This window comes from Octodon degus, unplaced genomic scaffold, assembly GCF_000260255.1.
Source record: "Octodon degus isolate 3935 unplaced genomic scaffold, OctDeg1.0 scaffold00065, whole genome shotgun sequence".
NCBI classification, from domain to species: Eukaryota; Metazoa; Chordata; class Mammalia; order Rodentia; family Octodontidae; genus Octodon; species Octodon degus.
The window spans coordinates 7268994-7291112 of NW_004524641.1; the positions used below are offsets into that span (position 1 = coordinate 7268994).

General features: G+C 37.8%; 1 protein-coding gene across 6 annotated transcripts in view; it reads right to left on the reverse strand.

Moving 5' to 3' along the window:
• Positions 1–22119, reverse strand: part of Map3k20 (mitogen-activated protein kinase kinase kinase 20) — a 193661-nt gene that overhangs the window by 158616 nt on the left and 12926 nt on the right. The gene's annotated exons all lie outside the window — the stretch shown is intronic.

Here is a 22119-nt window from a genome sequence, read left to right on the forward strand (position 1 = left end):
GTCCGGCCCACGCTGCGCCTGGGCTGGGACTGGTCCCGCCGGCGCAGGGTAGCAGGAAACTCTCCGCACACTCACCGGACCTGGGCTAGGACTGGGTCTCGAAACGATAGTTTTCTTAAAAAAAAAAATTGCATGTGAATCTGGGTGTGGCAGCACACACTTATAATCCCAGTGCTCTCAAGATTGATACAGGAGGATCAAGGCCAGCTTGGGCTGCAAAGTGAGTTCAAGGCCAGCTGAACTGCACAGTGAAACCTTGTATCAAAAGAGACAAAAGACACATAAAACATGTGGCATGTATGTTATATATGTGTCACTACACTTAAGAGAGGCTCAGGCACTGAGCAGTCCAAATAATGCCACAACTAAAAATTAAAGGCTATCCCAAGATACATTTATAAACAGGTACATTCTTTTTGAATAGCATCCTATCAAAGGACAACAAATTAGGTGAGAGATTCTGTGTGTCATTTAATGTCTTGGTATCAAATGGAGAGTTTGACTAAAACATGCTATTCTATACTATTCTGTGGGAACTCAAGTAGTAAAACTACTATGATTGGTAAGAAACAGCAGACCCCTGGATAGACTGTAATTCAAAGTGCCTGATATCCAGATGAGTTCAAAATATTTAAACTCACAGCTCTTTCTGCAACACTGATGTAACCAACCTTCTGTTCTGGGTGTTCAACAGCTGAAATTTGAAGACTAAAACTAGAGAAGTAATTGGGCTAAGACAGCCAATATTTTTGCCCTGGCCCTCCAAGGTCAACAAGGACCCAGAACATAAAGGAACCTTTTCTATAGGAGCCTAAAACTTTGGTGAGTCACCCTATCTCCCAAACAGGGGATTTCTGGACCCCACATGATAAGAATCAACAAATGTACAGTGTACCAAAGAGGGAAAAGTCTCCCATGCTTTCACAGAAAGCAGTATGGTGAAAAAGACCAGTACCCATCCTAGAAGCTGACACTGATAGATAATCTGAGACACTCTGTACATGATACCAAAAATAATACCTGAGGAGACTTAACTAACCTTAATAGACAGCAAGAGGTTAATTTTGATTAACAGTGTTATAATTTTAATGTAGTCTTGAACAAGCAGAAATGTATAATACGAAGATATATGAAAATAACCCCAGAGTAATAAAAGTTAGACATAAAAGGGGCTCTAATCACTGGCCCCTTCTGGAAGTTTCCAACTGCACTGGTATCTGGCCACTATTATGGTACATAAAGGAAAAAACTACAATGGAATCTACAAAAGCTCAGCAAGAGACATTAAATTGCTTAGTTAAAACCACTTAACTCTCTACCTTTTTATGGCTAAAATTAGAGGAACTTAGAAGTATCAGACTCATAGATAACTTCCATTAATAGACCTGGTCTAAGAGCCAATTGGTTACAACTGCTATTCCAGACCCTTAAGAGCAGTTTCTGGATATGACTCTCTCCAACCTGCTTTTCCACCTACTGTTCATACTCTGAATGTACATGCTTTAATTTTTTGGAAAATTTGTTTATTCTTGCCTAGAGGCTGCTAAACTCTAAGCAATCATACAGATGGAACTAATGACAAATGTACCAGACTCCTTTTCCTGAGATCTACTAGATAGACTTTGTAAAGGAGTTCATAACTGTTAAAATGTAACATGACTTCTACTGAGCCACATTAGCTTAGCTCTCTGGAGGGCCAGTGAGACAGCTCAGCGGTCTAAAGTGCCTATTTAGGCAAATTTAGGCAAGCACACAGGGACCACGTTTTGATCCCTGGCACCACATTCTGTGCCAGCCCTGCCACCAGGGTGGGCTGAGCCAGCAAAAAAAAAAAAAAAATTAGCTCTCTGGAGAAGGCCGCTGATGTAATTTCTCCTAAACTGACACTTCTTAGCTTGAAGTAACTAGATAGAAACTGTGCCCCTTCTCCCCCACTGCAGCTAGTGATACCTCTTCAGAGGCAGCTACTTAGGTGGAAATACTGTAGGCAATCAGATAAGAGTTGGGCCCTTGAGGAGGTCAGTGCAGAGAAGATGGGAACACATAGAGACTGGCTGAAGGAACACCTCAAGATTAAAGTCACTGTTGTGCTGGTAAGATAGGTCAGCGGACTAAGCACCTGCTTAGACAAGCGCAGGTACCAGGGTTAGATCTCCAGCATCACATGCTGCACTGGCCCCACCTCTGGGCATGCTGAGCCAGCCACTGAGACCAGGCATGATGGTGCACGCCTATAATCCCAGCACTGAGGAGGCTGAAAATAGGAGGATCACTATGAGTCCAAGCTACATAGTGAGACCCTGTACCAAATACATAAAAATAAAATAAGGTCACAGTGTCCAGATTTACATACTTTCCTAAGGGATAAATGGATGCTTCAGATTAGCAGTATAACCCCTTTGAGATTTCTCATCTCATTAGGGGTAAGCCATCCTCTTCTACCCACATTTTAAATTTACGCAATAAACCATATGCTTTGTATCCAAACCACCTCCCCTACAACAGAAACAACAGAACACATAGGTATGGCAATCAAGGAATCAAAATGAGTAGCTCCTATCATTAATATACTTAATAATCTTCTCACAGGTTTTGTTCTCTGTTCTGACAATAATAAGCTCTACTACTTTGGAGGTCTGAGTCCCTAAGCATAGAATGCTTTCACCAGAAATACCATAATGATTCTACTGAATTAGAGTATGAAAAGACCATCTGGCTATTTTAGGTTCTTTACTGCCACTAAGCTGATCAGCAGAAAAGAAGTTTCTATTCCTAACTGGACAGATTTATTCCAACTACCAAGGAATAACCTGGGTTGCTACAAAGAAGGTATATTAGACACTTTTCCATTATTGAGGCAAAACACCTGAATCAACTTAGAAGAATAAAGTCTTATTTTAGATCAGTTATAGAGGATTCAGTCTGTGGTCAGTTCATTCCACTGTTTTAGAGCCTGTGGCAAGGCAGCACCCCGTGGCAGAAGGCCAAGGCAAAGCAGAGCTGCTCACCTCATGCTCCTCAGGAAGTAAAGAGAAGGAGCAGGATCTCAGTACTTCCTTCAAGAGCACACTCCAATGACCTGACTTCCTTCTGGTACCTGACCCACCATCGCCCTACCTCCTAAAGATTCTACCCTGTCCCAGCAGTACCACAGGCTGGCAACAAGCCTTTAGCATACAGCCCTTTAGAAAATATTCAAGACCCAAATCATAACAGAAGTCTACATGTGAGACCCAGGGGAGTCTGTGGGAGCCTCCTAGTACTTTTTTGCTCAACAATAAACATTAACGATACATATGATTACCAAAAAAGGCAGGACAACTGAGGACTTATAACCTACCAGAAAAAGATTCCCAAACCAGCTATAATTCTAGCTGAGGGAAAAAGGAAATGTGGCATGAGTGGTAGAGAAAGCAAGCCAGAGATCATGTATGGAAATGAGACCTCTGGCAGTGTAGGGTATTCTTCCTTTGCTGCTGCTTCTTCTTCTTCTTTCTTTTTTTCTGTATTTTAGGGAAGGGTCTACAGGGTATTTAGGGTCTCACTACTTGATCAGACTTCTAGTGATCCACCTGTTTACAACTTCCCAAATGCTGGGATTACAGGCACGTGCCACCACACTCAGTCTCAACTGCCATCTCAGTGCACTCCAGAGGTGGGGCCAGCATGGCAAGCCCGAGATCGAACCTCTGCTTGTTCTTTACGTGTCTGTACATTTGTATGTAGTAACTATCTCATTTTTCTTTCACCTTTATTATTTTATGTACAAACTGCTAGATGTTAAATTTATGATTTGGCCTTTAGGTAACAGTATTCTATGTACTGTAATAAAATCTGAGGAAAAATTAATAATGGGGAAAGGGTAAGAATTTCACTTACACAAAAGGAAGCTTATCTTCATAGGCAGATATCTTCCATTACTTGGTGGAAGTTCAAATGTGTGTGGAGGGTATAGACAGAAAGTGAGTAACGAATAGGATGAATTACACTATCTAACTTTTCACCTCTTAGCATCAAATCTGCTATGTCTTGCACTGCTTCAAAATTCTAGATCTGGGCTCTAATGAGTCTCCCTTTCCCAGGTGGTACAGTGTTTATCAGTGTCAGTGAGCAGTGCAGAAAGGATGTCGCAAGCCCCAAAGAGACTTATTTCTGGAGTGATATTTCCTCCCTCCCAGAGCTTTTATGAGCGAGACCTAGAGTTCTGCATACTCCGAAGTGTTAGTGGCCCCCAGTGGGAAGATTCCTGAGGACCTGTGGCAACCTCTCAGCACCCACTGGTGGCTTTCTCCACACCAGCACCAGCCCACAGCACACCTGGGAACTTCCACTGAACCCCCGAAGATGGCTTCTTGAGAAGCAACTCTGGTTTGACACTAGGCAAAGCTATCCCTCATGCTTCCAAAAGGTCTGTATGCTGGGGATAGAGTTCAGTGGCACAGCACCTGCTTAGCAAGTGCAAAGTTCTAAGTTTGATGTCCAGTACAAAAAAAAAAAGGCCTATATTTTAGTCTGGGTGGTCTCTCAAGCTTTCTTCCTTAGGGTACCCTCCACCTCAGTCATAGTTAATATCTGTCTTCAACATTTGCTAGTTCTATATTCTCTATAGTCATTCATGCCTTTACTAGGAAGCTTAACATCAAAATCTCCACGCCCAAATTATTAATGTGGCTGTCTCCTGACTAGAACCTGGCTAATCTGCAATCCATACTGGAACACCTACTGTATTATGAATTTGACAGAGCATATAGATGACATGGTATACTTTCAAAATTTACTAAGAGCTCTACAACTATTAATTTCATAATATTTTAAGAAAATGACAGGAAAAGGTTATGTAATTCCTTAAATGAAAGGACACAGACATCAAGTCCAATGTATCATGATGATGTAAATGCAAAAACATCACGGTGAGCTATCATAATTACCACTAACTTCTAAGTCAAGTCTTGCCATTAAATACTCTCTCACCTTCTAGGAATCTAAGTCTCTTTGTCAAATATATTCACAAGACCATGTTTTTTCCTACAGTATAAAAATCACTGTATTTGAAACAAAGTTTTGGGAAGAAACAAGGGAAGCTATCTGGGTCCGCCTGGGTAAGAATGTTCCTCTGACTCCTGAGTGGTCATGCCCTGAGTAGCCCCACAGAAAATATTTACACTTATTATTTGCTGTTTTTCTAAACTGGTGCTATACTACAAACTTAGGACATGAAGATAAGAATCTAGAAGTAATCTGAAAACTTAACAGGTTCACAAAATTCTGCAGTTAGTTCTTGCCCCTTCAATTACAAACCTTAATGTCACCAAATTCAGGTGTTATTCTTTCTGATATGTGTATATACAGAAAATTTATTTAAATCTCTCTATTATATAAACAACAGAAAAAGCTAAGAAACAGTCTGACTTAATGGGAGGAAAAAAGGAGTTATAAAGAACAAAGAGATGAAATTTTATTTTTGGGTAGGAAAATTGATGTACCTTGAAAACAATGATAGGCAAAATAAATGTGATACACAAGTTTTAAATACTATTCAGTTTCTCATGACAAATCCAAAGTACAAATAAAATGAACAGAGAGAAAGATCTTTTGCAAATGGGAAGGGGACCAAGAGACTAGGGGAGGAGAGAAGAGGAGGGTACATAAAAAGATTTAAGATGTGTCATGTACATACACCAACTACCCATAATAAATGCACTCATTATGTGTCATAAACAGAAACTAAAAAACTTTCAAGAGAAGGAGGGAGGGAAGAGAATGGGAAGGGGGATAAAAAGAATAGAAATATATTAAGTACCTATACCTATAAACATCATGATATATAATCTTAAGGTCTACTAAGTGCTGAATTTCTCCATACGTGAAAGGATGGACATAATAGCCTACCCCAGGGGTACACTACTTGGTACAGAATCTTTTGATTAAAAGTCTATAGACCAGAAATCCCTTGGGGTAAGACTTCTGCTGAAACAGATATTCAGGTACTGCACTCTGATCATGCCCTGCCATGAACCTTGCCCACAAACATCCATGTCCCTCTCCCACACACCTCCCTATCAGTGAAGAATGTTACAGAAGGTCTGTACACAACTCCAGGGTTTGGATATACCTTAGGACACAGGAGGAAAGTATCTCTGTTCCTAAGTGCCAGAAGTGATGAACAAAATTATGGTAGCCAAAGAGGATTTATATCTGTTCGCCTTACTCAGATGCATTTTTTTTGGAGGCGCACCCCTCTTGAATTTCCCAACATTTGTTCCATTGTAGATTGTGTAATCTTGGAAATTATTAATCAAATCTTATTGTGCAATTAAGAATAAATATCATTATATTTTATTAAGAACAATAAATGAAGAAGTTTGAATGTTAACAAGAAGATACTCCTGTTTTTAAAAAAGGCATTCTTTCAGTATTCAGAGATCCATCTTAAACACCAGTCTCTCAGATTTATTTCATGGATAAATTTTAAAGACACCTATTCTTCTACTTATGTACTTGTCTGCATTGTTAAATACTAATTAAAATTATACCTTATTACATAAGCCACAATCAGAAAATAATAGAACTGATCTTTCTCACATCTTCTGAATGATACCTCCAAATGAGTCTTGCCTCCATCAATGATGTCCCCAGTGTCAAACACAGATCCAGTTTCGTTCATTTTTCATGGAGCCAAAGAATCTTGATCTTTGTGTAAAATCACATCATTTTTGTTTGCTTTGTTTTTGTTTTTTGAGACAGGGCTTCATGTAGTTCAGGCTGGCCTTAAGCTCTCTATGTATACCAGGGTGGCCCTAAACTCAGGCAGTCTTCCTGCCCTGTCCTGGAACTGTGCAGGACAGTTCTGTGCCACCATGGCTGGAAAAATCACCTTATTTTTTTTTAAATATTTACAATAATTTTTTAAAAATTAAAATGTTATATGGGTGAAACAGAACATATCTGGAGGACAGATACACGTAGGTGATACTGGTTTTCATACTGACAAGCAATGACATCCGTGGTGGACCAGTACATACCTAATATCAGTAGGTAGTACTGCCTTCTCTATTTTGCCACTGTTCTGATCACTTGCCATTGTGTGACGCTGGTTGACTTTACTCTTCTAAATTACTGTGTGTAGACTCTGGAATCTGCAATCTGCCCTGATTTAAAGCTTTAGAATTTGCAATTTCATTCTCTGTGTTCCTCAGTCTTATTAACATTTGTCCTCTGATAGTGGATTTAACTGTATGAACAGTAGCCCAGCTGTTGGAAGACTGGGTAAGATCAAGTATGGAAAGGCAGAGAAGAGAAGCCCAGGCTTGCCATACCGAAGGCAGAACTATAGCACTTATCAGCAAGTGGCTGAAGGGAAGCAGAAATGAAATCCACCAAAGGAGTGGTAGCAGAAGTTTGCCATTGGCTCAGACCTCACTACATGCATACAAAGATCACTCAGGATGATGGTCAAAGACAGGATAGAGATAGATGAATTGAGGCCAGTACTGAAAGCAAGGAAGGTGGGAATGTGCAGGAAATGAAACAAGGCTACAGGCAAAGTAGTTTAAGTAGTAATGTGGAAAGAAATTAAGGATGGTGGTAAATGAAAAATGAGACTAATTTTTTTAGCAGTTAAACAAACTGACTCAGCCAAAGGTGATTTAGAAGTTGTATAAAATCAAGTTCAGAGAGACTGGATACTTGCCAAAGGATATAAAATTTTACTTAGAAGGAATAGGTTCAAGGGATCTACTGTACAACACAGAGACTATAGTCAATAATAATATATTGTATACTTCAAAATTGCTTGGAGAGTATATTTTAAGTGCTCTCCCCAGAAATAAATGATAAAAATGTGAGGTAATGGATATGTTAAATAGATCAATTTAGCTATTCCACAATGCATATATATTTCAAAACATTAAATTATTCACCACAAATATATGCAATGTATATTTGTAAACTTAAAATATGTAATAAAAGTACTACAGATAAGAATTATTTTCTCACGCACCTGTTATCCCAGCTCTTGGGAGACTGTAAACAGGCAGATAATTACAAGTCCGATCTAGTAGTAAGACCCTAAACACCCTGTAGACTTTTCCCTAAAATACAAAAAAAAAAAAAAAAAAAAAAAAAAAAAAAAAAAAAAAAAAATAATTATTTTACTTATTTTCTACTTATTACTGAACTGAATTAATGTCCTAAAAGGAAGAGGATCATCATACATTCTCTTGGGGCGGGGGGGCAAGGTAGCATACTCTATCCCCCATCTAAACTTCCTAATCTACCAGGATGAAAGAGACATTTTTTACTGCATCAATTGGCAATCAAAAATTAAAGGTAGAAAAAAACATGAAGGTAGTTTTCATTTAACAGAAACATCTAAACTTTAAAGTGTGTTCTTGAGAATGTATTATATAAGGATCTTATGATTGCAGACAATTCTGCTAGGTGAATTGAAAGAACAGTACAGATGGGCTCGACAAGAGAAAGGAGAAATTTAAGAAAGGTTTTTGTTTGTAGACAAAACCCCTCCATCTGGCTCTGAGTGCTCTTATGTAGACAAGACAAGGTACAGGATTCTGTTTCTTTTCTAATTTTTCTCTCTCAATAAAAGAGCTTATTGAAAGAAAAACAGAGTTTATGGAGAATCTTTCTCCTTCTCTGCAGACCCTGCTAAGATAAACAGGTGTGAAATGCTTTTCTCTCTTTATATACAGTTCTTCAAAGGGAAAATTTCTTTCTACTCATCCTGACAAATGGCTATGGATAAACATTCCAGGACCTTTATGGGTTTTCTAAAACAAACAAGGAGAAGAAAAAAACTCATCATAATAAAGGAAAAGACCTATTTCAAATACCATCTAAGTACGGTTACATGTTCTTCATACATTTTCACCTACAGAGCAAATGAAGTTTTCTCTCCTTTATAATGACCAGATCTGGAACAAGCTATAAACGAAGGCAAAATGCTAAAGCACTGTTGGCTGGTAACCAAAAGTTCTATTTGCATTCCTAAAAATTACAAAAGAAAGTGCCTAGCACCTGGATAGATGCAAATTACATTTAACTTAAAATGTCTGCAGTATTTCTTCAGTTATCAAGCCCCACAGAAACTTAAATAGAATTCATGCTTACTTTATGCCACAAATACGTAGAGCTTCATGAAGGCAAAGAATTGGAGGGAAGAAAAGATAAACAAGATTAAACTTCTGGGCCATCAATGACATTCTAAAAGAACTAAAGAAAATATCAAAACTACATAAATGTACCTCCAAAGTACTTTGCATGATTCAAAACCACGCAGAAGAATGAACTGCCAATTTGTGCAAAACAAACTATAAAAATGTCTTTTGCGATCTCTGTCCTATCAGAGTGCATACATTTCATTAAGGGTTTTTTTTTCTGATTATAAAAGAATGTTTTCCATTTGCATTAAAATCAACAATGCTTAATACATATGCTCTGTACTTTTCCTATTATTTTCTTACAACAAAGTCCTGTAGGTGAGGGTAAGGGATCAAACAGCATTGCATCTTAAGAATGCTGTCAGTCTCCTCAGCTGTCTTCCAGAAGGCCTATACGGTTTCAGACTTCCACTGACAGTGTGCATGCCCCTTATTCCACCCCTTACCAGCTCTAAATATTATCATTCATTTCCACCAAGCTAATAGTGAAAAAACACCTTCAGATCGTTCTGTTATGCAACAATGACCCTATATGATAATGACTCTCAAGTAATAGATCTCAATTTTCAGAGAACAGGGAACAGATATACTCAAAAAGAGGTAAAACACTTCACCATATAATACAAAATATGGTAAAGACATGACAAAGTATTGTTTGTTGGTGATACAGTGAAAAACTTGCATCAGAAAACAACACAGAGAATATTTAGATTTTAAAGTTCAGGAACATTACACTACAGGATGATGTAAATAGCTAGTTATTTACAAGTCTTAAAAAAGAAAGCTATGTTGAAAGATGTGCTAACAAGTATCTGAGGAGAACAGAAACACAGGGTGTGTTCTGGCTAGAAGCTGCTGAAATAACAGTAATAAGAGCATCTTGTACAGGGAGAGCTGACCAGAATCCAGGAGCTCTGTGAGTACACTGCCATGATTACCTCATTGTGTCCTCACAATGTCCTTATGAAGCAGACCCTATCATTATCTACATTTTATAGTAAACTAAGGCTTGGTTAGTAACTTGCCCAAACACCTAACAAGTGGTGGAGCCAAGATTCCAGTCCATACTGTTTAACACAGGAGCCCTGGCTCTTAAACACTAAACTACACAGTATTTTTCACTGAGTAAGAATTAAAATGCCTCAATTTTCAAGAAAGAAAGATGCTATTTGAGATTTGTACTTTAAAACATGTAAATGAAAATCAATTGTAGCATTTTCATAAATAAGACACTATATTTTGGACAATAGGTTGAGTCTCTATCAAGAAGTTTTTAAGAATTACCTTTTTCTCGGTCTCTGCTCAGAGAATCACTGACAAACTCAGATTACACAGACCCCAGCACTTAAATCAATGTGTGTGGAAGATCTCATCTGTCCGGGCAGATTTTCCAGGCACTATGCTCTTCCCAGGTATCATGTCCAGCTCCTGAGGCCAGCAGAGCCCTAACACTGCTCCTTTCCATCCCCATAGCCTGGAGACATCTACCTGCCTTGAGTGCCCCAAGACTGACCTCACACAGCACAGCTCCCCATTTCTGCCATCACCACATGAATAAAGGGTAATCATTTTCACCAGTGGTTTTAGAACAATTAATGCTAACTGGAAAAAAAAAATGGGGGGAATTACTGGGCTAGGGAAATGTATTATGGCAGCTGAGGAACAATAAGGTTTTTCTGTAGCCAGTCAACTCAACAAGTGCAGGACTAGAGGAGACAGAGAATTGGATTTCTGTAGAGTTGTGTTTTCCTGAATACCCTGAAGGTAAAATGGACTTGAGAGTGCTTATAAGAGAAGTATATGATTTGCCACGGAATTTTAGCTAGGTAGGGAGGGAAGGAAAAATAACAAAAAAATCAACCAGCCTTCCTACCAGTTGATCCCTAAGTAACCGCATATACTCCAATTACACCTCATGTCCCATCATTCCCAGCTCCCAGAGTCTTCTCTGTGTCCTCACCCTTCATCTTCAGCCACATCCCTCTATCCTGACCCTCTTCTCTCAGTGGTCCCTTCCTCCTCTGGCAAAGCCAGGCCTCACTCAAGGGATGCTCAGCACCTGCTCCACTGGGCCAGGCAGCCACTTTTAGACAGCCTCAACTCCTCTTACTATGGTCAATCTCTTGTCATAATATAGCATCAGTCATTATCCTTTATCGTTGCCACCACGTAAAAAATCACAATGTTTCCCCCTACCCTCGGTTTAGCTCCTAGTTCATGGCCACTTCTTTCAATTACTGTTTCTGTCTCACTGGATGGGAATTATTACACATACATAAACTAACTTCTAATACCTATTCTTTCAAATCTTGAATTTTTCCCTTCCAACCACATAATCCTTCATCCCACCTCAGTCACAAACTCCTTTTCTCATTCCCTAGACACTATATTCAATAACTGTTTCTCTACAACCCCAAATCCACATGACCCATCTGCCAACCACCACTTCTTTTTTTTTTCCCTACCTGAACTCTTAACAATGCTTCCACCTAACACCACTAGTTCCTAAACCTTTTTAGTCTTTCTCCTTTCTCTCTTCACCTAGCCAATGTTCTGTGACAAATCTCTGTCAGAAATCTATTGAACAAATGTGTGGGTCTATTTCTGGATTTTGTTGCATCCCACTAGTCTGGTGACATGTGAATACCACACAGTCTTGGCTATTACAGCTCCACAGTAAGTACAAGTATGGTGAACAATATAAGTCTGCAACCAACACTTGTTTTCCAATATTCTAGCTCCTCTGCATTTTCCTATGTATTTTACAATCTGCTTATAAACTTCTACAAATAAGCACACAAAAACAAAATTGGCTAAAACTATAAATTGAATCTACAAACTATTCTGGTAGAACTGACACATCAAAATCTGACCCATAAACACAGTATATCTCTCTATTTTTAAATGTGTTTTTAAATTTTTCTCAGCAACGTTTTATAGTTTGCAGTGTAAAGATCTTGTAACTTATGTTAAATTTATACCTTAGTATCTGATTTTTTATATTTAAGATACAAAAGTTTATTTTTTAAATTGTTACATAAAATTGGTCATTTTATGCACTTTAAGGATACAATTCAGGGGTAGTCAGTACATTCAGACTGCATCTCTCACCATTATGAATTACTAGAAAATTTTCAGCATCCCGACCAGAAATTCTGAATTTATGAAACAGTAACTCTCCATGGTCTTTCTTCTCAGGCCCTAGTAACCTCTCTTCTACTTTCTGTCTCTCAATTTGCCTATTCTAGATACCTCTATAAGTGGAATTATTCAATCTGTTTCCTTTTATATTAAGCTTGTTTCACTCAGTTTAATGTTTTCAAGATGCATTCATGTTGCAGCATGGATCAGAACGGCATTTCTTTTTAAGGATGAATAACATCCCATTGTGTGCAATACCACATTTTAACTATCCATTCATCTGCTAATGGACATAGGAATTATTCTCAAGTATTTCATATTTTTGTTGCATAGTAAACTGTAAATTTAATAGAACATTCTCACTACTCATTGCTGTATCAAAACTGCCTTGCGCCTGTTCTTCGCCCTCCACATCTACACCACTACCTCTGCAGGGCAAAACCTCTGAGACTTCTACTTTCATGCCTTGGGTCCAATCCTTGAGCAGGTATCATTAGTTCTTCCTTTAAAAAGGCATTCAAAAGTCAGCCACTTTTCACTGCCTTTTTGCAACCTGCCTGGCTGGTCCCAACCACAAATATCTTCCACCTGGATGACTACAATAAATGTTTCAGTCTTTCTATCCCTGTCTTTGTTCCTTGACATCTTTTCTCTAGAGTATCCAGAGTATCCATACGTTAAAGTTTAGATCAGAAGCATCCCTCACAATTCTCATGTTCAGAGGCAAAACTGATCAGGAGGAACAGGTCACTGAAGGCGTGATGTAGAAGGATGTAGTCTCCTCTCCAGATCCTCCCTTCTCTCTGCTTCCTGGATCCATGGATTGAGCACCTTTTCTCTACCATACTCTTCTGACACCCTGCTTCTGCATTGGAACCTGCTATCCATGGACTGAATCCATGAGCTACAATAAACTTCCACTCCTTTTTAGAGGTGTGGATGGTCAGCATTTTGTCCCAGCAATAAGAAGGTGACTAAGACAGAAACTGGCACCAGAGAAGTGGGGCCACTGCTGTGATGCACCTGACTATGTGGTTTGAAGCCTTTGGATATGGTTCATGGAAGAAATTTGGAAAGTTACAGAGAACCCTGCTGCACAAGTCCTAGAATGCTAGGACAGTCTTCATAAAAGACTCTGATGAGAGCTCAGAGGCCAGAATACTGATAGAAATACAGACCATTAAGGCAAGGCTCAGAAAGGTTTATTTGGGTACAAAAACACCATTGGTGGTTGGAAGAGAAGCCACATATTCTATGCTCTGGCAGAAAATTTGTCTATCTTTTGTCTGTGTGTTGAGACTTTGTAGGAGACTGAGATTAAGGGCAACAAAATAATCTGGTGGAAGAAATCAAAGCCGCTCAGCTATGGCATGGACACTGCTGGTTCTTGGCCAAATATACGATGATAATTTAGAGCAAATAAAACTCATGAAGATTTTGCAGTTTCATCAGAAAAGGAACAACCGCAAAGCTGGGGCAAGAGAAGTACAGTAATTGAAAAGATTAGAATTAAAAATAAGGACTTCGTATCATGAAGACAGAAAATATGACATAAAATCATCCCAGAAATTAATAAGACCCTACCCTTCATAGGCTCAAGAACAGAAACTGTAAATTTCATTTGAGAAAAGAATATGAAACTGTAAGCTAAAATGAAGCTTTCTTCTTTCATTTTTGAATGTTAAGATACCATGCCTCAGGATTGAGAGTGAGTAGTATACCACGCAAAAATGTAAGGCAAATAATTCTACTGCCCTATTCAAAAGCTTTGGTGTATTTACTATTTTCTCTTGATTTAAATCAGAAGTACTCACAGTCCAAATGCTTGCTCAACGCTGTCACTTGTCACTGGCCTATGCCTCAGCCTTATGCATATGGCTCCATTCCTTACTTCCTAGGTTATTTTATTAAAGCATCACATATCTTAGTGAGCCCAACCCTCATTGATCCATTTAAATTTGCAATTCTGGCCCCGCTTCTGGTCTCCTTTGCTCTGTTCTTTTTCTTATATTTATTAAAGTAAAATTCTGATTGTGGAATAATTTTGGATTTATAGAAAAGTTATGTAATCTACATAGTTTCTCTCATTCTTTTCTCCTAATGTTAACATGTTGCATCACTATGGGGAGATTTATCAAAAATGAGAAGCCAACATTGTATATAACTATTAACTAACTCTAGATTCCATTTGGACTTCATCATTTGTTCCACCCATGGCCTTTTCTGTTCAGGACACTACACTGTTCATGAAAATTTTGTTTTTCCTTTGTCATACAGAATAGACGTGGTATATAGTCCAAAGACCTATGTACTAGGGTTAGTCCAAAGCCTGTGGTACTATGTTGGGCTGTGTGACTTTGTGTGAGGTTGTGGTGCCCTTAAAGAGAGCTGTAGAATCCAATTCTCTTCCTTCTTCCGAAGAGAATTTAGGTTTTTCCTACCACACACTACCCATCATCATCTGCTGCCTCATCACAGGTTCAAAAGCAATGGGTCCAACAGAACATGTACTGAAATCTCCAAAACTGTGAAGAATAAACTTTTGTCTTTATAAGTTGATTATCTCAGGTATTTACAGTACAGAGAACTGACTAACATACTTGTTTCTCAAATACTTAGCAGTCTTGAGGCATATTGTTCAGGTGTTTTGAAGAATGTCCACCAATTTCCATTTGTGTACTGTTTTCCACATAACTGAACTGGGCTTATGGGTTTTAGAGAAGAAAACCAAAAAGGTAAAGTACCTTTCCATCAAATGCTTTTAGTATATACACACCATAAATGTGACTCATTAGTGATACAACCTTGATTGCCTGATTAAGGTAGGAGAGATACTGTGGCTGTACCCACAACCCACAGACTGTTGGAAATTTTCCCCAAGGATGACACTGTCATCCTTATCAGTGCAGCTACTGTAATACAGCTAATTTTACAAAGCACTGCTTTTCTTAAAAACAGTAAGGAAAAAGTAGGAAGTAGGAAAAAGTCCTACTTCCAAGTCATTAAAACTCTGGCAGGCTTACTTCATTTAGGAGACCTTACTTTTTCTCAAGTCATGAATCAGTAAACATCTGATACTAGTAGGCCTAAGAAAAAACATTTAGAATTCTTTTTGAAAATATATCCAAAAACAAAGCAAATAAGAACAATGGCCAGGAAAATTTCCCCTAGCTGCTTAGAACAAAAACTTTTATTCAAAGACAAAATAATTTACTAAGACCTCAAAAAAAATCAGCCAACCACAAGAAAGAAAAAGTTATGAAGCAGACGATGAATGGCAAGCTACAATCTCTATAGATTAAAAAATAGTGAAATCTTTCTGTAAATCTTATAAAACCATGTTGAGATGTGACCACTGCGTGTACTGTTTTGCTCATTAGAGGCACTACGCAGTTACTGACTGTTTACTGTGGGCCAGGTACTAAGTAAGCACAGAGAAAAATATAAAGATCAGAAAGATGCAGATCCTGACCTCAGGAAGCTGACACAGGGATGTCTGTGAGGACTGAACTGTGTGGGCCAAGAGGTGGGGAGTGTTAACAATGGCTGGAAGCAACACTGTAAAGAACTTTCTGAGAATTAAATGACTGCAAAATGGAGCAGCCTACATCTCATTAATGGCGGTGTTCAATCAGAAAACAGAAGTCCTAACCAGGACTGAGTCAGAAAACAGCAGTCGAAAGTTTGATAACATGGCCTCAATTCTTGGGTAATTTCATGACAATGACATTGTCTTTACTAAAGAGCAGAGGAGAAAATTCTAGGTTCCTTATAAAACCCAAGTGAAAGATACCTATTTTTGAAGACTCAGTGCCCATCTAAATTACCTAAAGTATTCCTGGGTGGAATCTTCCCCTCCTTCAATTTTTCTTGTTCAATTGTTCTTTCTCTGTTAACCTTTGAAGGCCTCAAAAATTTAAGGTATGCTGCATACTATTTTTCTGCTAGTAGCAAGAGTCCAACTTTGTTTAACACATCAGTTAGGAAATAACATTTTTACTGGAATACATTAATTGGTTTGATTTCACAGCACAGCAGCTCACAATATTTAGGGCACCGCTGGAGACAAACATTAACTAACTGAAATGCTCGTTATTCAATATACTGAGATCAATAATACTTTAATGAAAAGCTGAAATACCAGTTGCAATAACGTCCTCCTATGGCAAATGAAAATAATCACCACATGGAGTAAATATTTAACAAAATTTTGAAATTTTTTTTTAATTTTAGAAGACTAAATAGTAAGAGAGGAGGCTTCTGCTTATAAATAAAGACTATTGATGGTCACTTCAATGACCAAATAAATACCATACAGCGATGGTTGTCTTAGTATAAATGCATTTCACATAACATGGTAAGAATATTATCTGTAATTCTGGTAATGTTTTCTAAACTATTCTTGGTCCAAGAGGTCTTCAGGTGGCTTTCTGACCTCTAAGGTTCAAGTTATCCTGAGGCATAAGAATAATGCATGCTTACTCATTTAATTTATATGTTTGTTCAACATGTGTCCAACTTTATCTCCTTTATAGCAGTGCACCTTGGAGTATCTTACATTACAAGCTCCCAGTAACAGAAATGTCTCATAGAAAAAGAGCTGAGAGAGGTTATTCAATATAGACTTCTAGATGGTGACTATATTAATTATCAAATAAAAGCAGTCACTATTTTGAATTTCTTATCTTCTAATTCAACATGATGATTAATATATGTAGAATAAAGATTTCAAGGCACAGTGTCATAAAATGTTTAAAAGTCCTGAAGTGAAATGGCATGCCAGTCTAGAAAACACAAAATCAAGGCATTTATAAATTCAAACATCCTATGTCCCCTAAAGCAAGGGTGATAACTAAAATTCTATTATTATGAAGCTGAATCCAAGTGTTTTCTACTCTCTCCACTGCTCAAAGCAGAGTGAATGAAGAAAACACAGGTACCCAGTACATCTGTTAATACGAAGGAGAAGGAAGACAATATGAAAGGGAAGTCCATTGCAACATTATACCAAGCATTGAGGCACAAGCAGTTCATGTTTACTGTCATCAGACAGCTATGTGCAGACCCAAACAAAGGATGCTGTTCATGTTAGCCAGGTTGCTTAACCTCCTTTGACCCTTACTTTCTGATCTGTCAAATGGAGATTACAATCTTATAAACTGACTGTGAGGAGGCAGCAGGTAATAAGGGAAAACCTTTAACCAAATTCAAAATCCTAGTGGTAGCTGTACTAGGTACAGTGTTGAGGACTACAATCGTGACAGACTATTCCTACACTCAGGAAGTTCAAGACTCTGAGGTCAGGGCCAGGGAGATAGCTCAGTTGAATAAGTGCTTGCCTGGCAAGTGCAAGGCCTGAGTTCAATTCCTGGTTGTCCTTCCCCCAAAAAAGACTCTGAGATCATAATGTTGGCCATCCACATTCATGCTGAGCATTGCCAAACTCTTGCTAACCACAAATGTAGCACCTGGTTTCTTTGCAACATAAAAGCCTAGGCATTTGTTAATTAAAATCTTCACAAAAGAGAGAATCTGCTATTCTGACTTTGGAATACAGTTGTAAAGCTCTCACACTGCTAAGTTAACAGCTCACCAAAGTTTCCCATACACCTAGCACTCTTCTACATATTTCATACGTCTCATCTCATTTAACCCTCTCACCTGCTCTATGGTGTGGGTACCACAAGTGGACCCACTTTTCAGCTGAGAAGACATATAAAACATTAAGTGGCAATTTCTTCCAATAATAGTCACAAGGTAGTTCTAATATTAGTCACATTAGTAATTTGGATATTCAGTCACATGAATTCAGATAGGACTGAGACTATTTCACGGAAAAGGAAAATATTAAAGCTGAAGAATGATTAGGATCTGCCCAGACAGAACAGGTGAAGGAAAGAATCTGACCAAGTTTAGAGAAATAAGAAAGCAACACAGAAGAAGGACAAGAGTAGAGAGTTCAGATAAGAAAATTAAAGCACAATGCAGGAGAGTCAGGACAGCACCAGAGTGCGGAGCAGTTGCCACTTGAAGGCATTTGAGGTTGTACCTAAGTCTGCATTCCTAAAGCCGCCCTTAGTTTATTATGCGCATGAGACTGCCTCACAGAGCCTGTGCGCAGGAGTTGGGCTTTTGATTAGCTAGGTTCAAGCAATGTACTGGCTTTCAAACTCCAGTAGGAAGCATACTTTCCCCCAGTCCTGGAGTTGGAACCTAAGGTTTTGTACTGGCTAACGAAGTGATCTATTGTTGAACTATATTCCCACCTAATATAAAATCTTTGTAACTTGTTTTCACCACTTACTAGTGTATTATGAGCACTTTCTGAGGTCTTTAAACATTCTTCTAAATGGAGCAGAATTTGTTATACAGCTATAACATTATTTGCTGTCTTTAGGTTTTCATTATGTATCTGAGATGTACTCCTATTTTAGCTATCTTCCTGTGTATCTATGATTATTTCTTTAGGATAAAGTCCTTGAATTAAGATTACTGGCTCAGAAAAAACAAACATCTTGGGGTTTTTTGTTTAGTTTTTTGTTTGTTTGTTTGCTTTCTTGTGATACCTTTTGGTAAACTCTCCTCCAGAAATATCAGCTATCCAGAGGTATACTTTTACATTTTAAGTGAAGTACATTCATAAAACCATTTCTCTCCCACCATCACTTCTGCCAAAAGGACAAAAGCCTTTTTTCACATTGAAAATAAGCATGCATAGCTCTCACATCTCGGTTTCTTAGTAACACAAGACTGCCTGAAGAAATGACTGATTCTAGAAGTGGGACAGAGGCTAGAAGAGCCTCGAATATCTTTGGGGACCCAAAGTAAGAAAAATCATCCCTTGTTAAGGGGCATAGATCATAAAGGCATTATAGCCAACCTGAAGGAGCTTTCTTTTACTACATTTGGGGTCACTTAAACACAAAAATGAGTAACAACATGAACAGACTAACACTTCATTTAAAAAAATTTACTGTCTACAGACAAACAAATGAATGGGTAATTAAGTAAAAGATGGAAAAAAGGAAAAAGAGAAAAACTCATAGAGAACATTTTGTTTTCTACACAACAAAACATCATAATAATACTTGATTCAAACAATCATCAAATGGATGCCAAAACAATTAGGGAGGTGTTGAGGAAAGAGATTTGTATTGCCATAGTGTCTATCAACAGCTTAATTATTAATTACAAAGGGAAAAAAGATACTTTACTATGGAGAAATTCAGTGAACCAAGGGTTCAAAATTAATACTGCCAATAACTCAACAAACATCATGCAACTCACGTTAAGCCAGGCCAATGACCATCAAGGACACAATACCAAAGTAGCATTCCTACCAAAATCATACAAACTGAAACTAGAGGAAGGGAAAATCAGACAAATCCAAAGTAAGGAAGACTGTACATAACAATTATCCTGTATTCTTCAACGATGTCAGTATGAAGAGACAAAGGAAGGCAGAAAAGCTGTTCCAGATTAAACCAGAAAAAAGATACAGCAATCTTTTATTCTGGAGTAGACTCTGGGTTGAAAATATTGTCACAAAAAGCTATTCTGAATAGCAATCTGAATTTAGTGTGTTTAATAAAGTAGGTTCACTATTAAATTTCCTGATTTCACTGCACTGTGGTTATGTTTTTAGGAATTTTGAAGTATTTAAGGGTAAAGGTAAGTAGCACCTGCAATTCATTCCCACGGTTCAGCAAAACTAAAATAAATTTATTGCATATAAACCAGTAGTATTAACACAAATAGTACAGACTAATACTGAGTAATGAAATAGGGAAAGGATATCTTAGAGTTCATGGTACTACTCTTGTCATTTTTCTCTAGGTTTAAGAGTGTTTTAAAAGGGCTGGGGAGATGCTTCAGTGGAATAAGCGCTTCCCTGGCACGTACAAGGGCCTGAGTTCAATCCCCGGTTCCAAAAAAAAAAAAAAAAAGAGAGTGTTTTAAAAAGTATTTTAAGCAATTGTTATTTTTCTTTCCTTTTTCATTAGAAAAGTAACATCAACTGAAAGGAAAAATAACACACTCACTGAGCTAGAAGACTGCAAAATAAGTGAAACAAATAGTCTTCCTTGTCCCTCTCATATAAGCAAAGTTAAAGAATTCAACATACATTTTCTCCACATCTCACTAAACTCACAAAGCATGTAATTAGATATCAAGTCATTTTAAAAAGTCAAATGGGTGACAAATACTTTACAAAACATCCCAGCCCCTCTAAAACTCACCAGCAAAAAGTAACCAAGTAACATGGGATTGAATTAGTGAGCTGCAAAAAACATCTGGAACTCACTATATTTATCCTATCACTTAGAAAACACCTAGCTAGCAGTCAAACCATGCTTCACAATGAATACCAATAATTCCTATAAGAAATGTACACTTCCTTTCCAATAACTGCCAGCATCCAGTCAAAGGTGTTTGCAGTTTTTAAACTCATGTGGACTCCGCATGTGTTTGGGGGTGCTTTGCCAAAATGATGTCTTGAACGCTTACCACGCCTCAATAAACCAAGCCCTTGAACTGGAGTGGAACCTTTGGATTTTCCTATTTACAAGTTTATGAATTAAGTTTTGGCAGCATAATGTAATCAACCCAGTTTCCACACTATACACATGCAGGTTAAACTCCTACACAGAAGCAGGGCTTGGCAGTTTCTACTAATTCCTGCATTCATCCCTGTGCTTTCCTATGTCATGTTTCTCTTCTCTGAGATATAGTAAAAAGGGTATTATGTGTGCGTGTTTAAAGAGTAGTAGACATGCCTCAACTCATGTTTCCTATCAAAATCTACTTCCTGTTTTATAAAGTCTCATATAAGAATATAAGAGCATGATCTAAAAATTCTATTTCCCAATCTATAAAAGGGGGACAGTACTATAAAGTTTAAGGGCTTGGTTCAGAGTAAGAAATGGTCTTATTACTTAGCTACTATTGAAATGTTTTTCTTGATCAAAAAGTGGAAATAGGGGCCAAGGAGATGGCTCAATAGAATAAGTGCTTGCCTGGTAAGGGCAAGGGCCTGAGTTCAATCCCTGGTTCTGAAAAAAAAAGGTGGAAATAAAGGAAAGCAAAAAAATAAAAAGAAAGAAAGGAAAGCAAACATTTTCTATCTAGTACATTTATTTTACATACATTGGCTTTAAAAGCTCTCACTTTTTAAAACTGAACCAATAGAGCCCCCAAGGCAGAGATAGCCTTCTGAAGACCTTTTGAGCTAACCTCAACAACTGCAAATACCGCTGGTGATTCACAATTACAGAGCACTGCTGAGAGGAAACGCACAAAGTGCTGCCATTCAGGTTTCCTTCTCTAATCAATTGCCACGGTTCACTGGCGGCAGTTAATGAAAAAATTAAATCACTCAGTGAGATGAAAGGATATTTATGGAAAAGTTCATTTTGAAAGGACACTGAAAAGTACAATAATTATTTAAAACCAGACATAAATAGAAATGACCACAACATGGTCCAGAAGATAGAGATTAAAAGTTATCGGCAGAATGGTTATGGATAATGATAATATACTATACATTTCAAAATGCTAGAGGGAGTCTGAATGTTTTCACGATAAAGAAATGATAAATGTTTGAGGAGATGGATACACTTAGCCTGATTTAAGCACTATATACAATGTATATGTCTATGGAGTACATAGAACTCTATAAATATGTGTAATTTTGTATTTATGTATCACTTTAAAATTATATTTAAATTTTATAAAGCATTTTCAAAAGTCATCAATGTTGCTGACCCTTGCAGATGGGTTCTGCGGGTACTTTTATTCTTGA